Below are 3,313 nucleotides of genomic sequence, written 5' to 3'. Positions count from 1 at the left end.
CACTCTATATTTGTCTGTTTTTCTGCCTGTGTATCTGTCTCTCTCCCCCCACCTCTGTCTCTGTACTATCACATACTTTATATTCTTATTTTGTGTTCTGTTCAACATTGTTATCGTTGACTGGGATAAAAACAGAGATGTCAGGCTTATCAGACTTGGTAATGATAGAAAATACGTTGGACAACAGAACCAGGATCCAAAAAGATCTGAAAGGTTGGAACAATGGATAAATATTTAATGGGGTAAATGAAAATTCTTATACTTGGGTTTAACAAATTAATTGCCCAAGTATAAGATAGGGGAGGAATGACAAAATAACAGTTTATCTGAAAAAGATCTGGGGATTCTTGTGTAAGCTTGCTCAATATGAGTTCACGGTGCATCATGGCAGGCAGCCAGAAATGCTAAATTCATCTGAGCATGCATTAATAGAAATATAGTATACAGAATGAGGGAGGTGATGATCCCACTGTCCAATACTCCAGTCAAATCCTATTTAGAATATTGTGTTCAGTTCTGAAGGCCACATTTTTGGAAGGACATTGACAAACTGGAGAGCATCCTGGGGAAGCTCAGCCCAGGTGGGATCTCCTCCAAGAAGCTTTCCTGGAACTCACCAGGGCCTGCAAACCACCAAAGAGAAGGAGCCAAGTTATATGTTCTTCTTTTGGGGTAAACTCAGTCAGGTCCCTGGAAAGTCCATCAGCAGGTACTTGGTGACTAGGATGCCCTACTGGTTTTCCTCTTTCTTTGGTATCTTCTTTTATCATAGTACCCCTGAGCGTGAGAGCCTGATGAACTGGTATTTGTAGGCCTATAGCTAGCAAATTCCATCCTTTTCCTCCCCTAATTATTGTGATTCCTAGTCACCAGCTGCCTAAATAAAAACCTTCCTTCTCTTACCACTCCCCATTGAGCTCTGCTCAACCCTCCTGAACCCTGCCTTCTCAGACATTGCCTCTCCTACTTTTCCAGTCTTCTTACACTTTACTCCCCAAATCATACTCTTTAGTCCAGTGACACTGGCCGCCTAGTTGTTCCATGAACAACACACTCCATTTTCTGGCATTTTCCTAGCTATCCCCCATGCTTGAAATCCTCTCCCTTCTCAGCTCTGACTACTGATCTCTCTGATTTCCTTTAAGTACCAACTAAAATTCCACCTTCTACAAGAAGCCTTCCCCAACTCTTCTTAATTCCAGGGCTTTTCTTTGAAAAATCATTTCCTATTCATCCTATATATAGCTTACTTGCTTAGCATATTGTCTTCTCCATTAGAACATAAACTCCTTGAGGGCAGGGACTTTTTGTATCTCCAGTACTTAGCACAGTTCTTGATACACAGCAGGTATTTAATAATGAATGTTGATTGATTGCACCCTCTTGAGCTCCATTCCACCATAAACAAATTTCCTGTGACTTTAGGACACTTCCTTTCATATGTTTTTTGCACTCATGGAAACCTGATGGTCCAGAAGACGCTATCCCTGACCACTCTTGGCAATATTGGTGCGCCTTTTTTCATAATCCCTAATACGCTGACACAGGAAGGTGAGTAGACATACTCCTTGCTTTTTTTTTTTTTTACTGCTACTTTTGTACTTTCCTCATGTTCCCATCATTAAGCCACCCTCCTTTATTTTGAGGTTTACTTCACCCATCTCTGCTTTATAAAGATGGTCACTTAGACACATTGCCTCTTTAGAGCCACATGCGATTTCTTAAAACTGTTGCCTTTCCACACAAGGTATGAGATATTATTCTATTTACATTTAAAAATATTTCTTCTTTCCTCTTCAGTGTAATGGAAATGCCCATAAATCAGTCAGTGGAATCCCTCCCTAAAATAGGTGTAGAACAGCTTTATTGATCTCTGGATTTGTCCAATCATTTCAGATGTCATCCAGGTGGTTATCAAAATCCACAAGGGTTTCATAGGACCTGCTGTCCAAGAGAGATGCTGAGATCCTCTGGGCTTCTGACCAGTCTTCACAATAGTCATAGTGTGGATCTCTGCACCGCCATTTGTTTTCATGATGCTCATACACATGAATCGTGGGCCCTGTGCATTCCATTGTAAACTTCATGTTGCCTACCACGATGAGTGCAGTGTCATTGAAGCCCTCTGCAATTCTGGAAGCTACCTTCCCAGCAACCTGGTTTGGACTGGCATCCTTTACACGTTCATTAGCTTGATAACAACCAGCAATCACATAGCTATCATCTTTGCACCATGAATCAATCAAGGTGAGGACCCCCTCCAGCATGGGGCCAGCGCCAGGGTGCCTTGGAAGCGGGGGATGCAGTCCACGAGGAGGGTCTGGCGCGTGTTCGGGCCGCCCTGCGACGGCCGTTCCTTGCGAGGCTTCTGCTTCTCGGCCACCAGAAGCCCGTTGACGGTGCAGTGGGGGTACTTGGCCCCGTGCAGCACCGTCCTGCAGTAGGCTAAGTGGTCAGCTTCATGCCGGGCAGCCCTCCCAGGCCCGGCGCTGCTCGGCCCCAACGGCGTCGCTCCGCTCCGGCCCTGCGGCCCCTCGGCATAGACTGATAGTTCCCCTGCCTGGCCCGGCCCCCGAGGCGCCCCGCCGCCTCCTCTCGCTTACCGGGCTCGGCCGGGACCATGGGCGGTCAGCTGCCGTCCGGGTGTCGAGAAGCGCCCGGCGCCCGCAGCCCGCCCGGGAGGCCGAGCAGCTGCCTTCCATCCATCTCTGCAAGTCCATCCAGAGCCTTGTTGCCCTCACTTATAGCTCTCTTTCTTTTCTTTTTTTTTCTTTCTCAAGGAGTTGAGGACTTGGTTCACGTCCTTAACCTTTGCCATTAGAAGGGACTTCATTGTTCATATTGATACCCCCTCAAACACCCTGGCCTCCAAATTCATTAAACTCCTCCTCTCCTATGACCTGTAGCTTCATTCCACCTCAGCCACAGACAGGGACGCTTGATCTCCGCATCACTAATGGTGACGTCACTTCTGTGACGTAGAACTCTGAGATCCCTCTCTCTGATCACCACCTCCTACCTTTCCATCTTGCCTTCTGCCTCAATTCCTCCTAAACCTCTTCTTTGTCCTCACCACGACCTCTAGTCATTCTATCTTTTCCTTCTCTATTAGATCATCACCCCTGCTCTAGAAGGGCCACTGGACTCCTAGCTCTGCCTTCTCGTCCTGCCACGGCTCATGATTTGCCAAACCCCAGCCATGGGTTACTACCACCATCTGCCTTCTTTTCTCTGCTAGACACCTAGCATACAGTAAGCTCTTATTAAACGTTTGTTGAATTAAATTAAACTTAGGTTGACCAGGATGGAGAGG

The 3,313-nt window shown here is 46.5% G+C and overlaps 1 pseudogene; it reads right to left on the bottom strand.

Annotated features, from left to right (window-relative positions):
* Positions 1-1,841: 1,841 nt before the first annotated feature.
* On the bottom strand, positions 1,842-2,622 carry LOC114028003 (annotated as a pseudogene).
* Between the last annotated feature and the right edge of the window lie 691 nt (positions 2,623-3,313).

This window comes from Vombatus ursinus, unplaced genomic scaffold, assembly GCF_900497805.2.
Source record: "Vombatus ursinus unplaced genomic scaffold, bare-nosed wombat genome assembly UNPS02014867.1, whole genome shotgun sequence".
Classification (NCBI taxonomy): domain Eukaryota; kingdom Metazoa; phylum Chordata; class Mammalia; order Diprotodontia; family Vombatidae; genus Vombatus; species Vombatus ursinus.
Note: the sequence above shows the minus strand (reverse complement) of the source record. Positions and strands in the feature narration are given on the sequence as shown.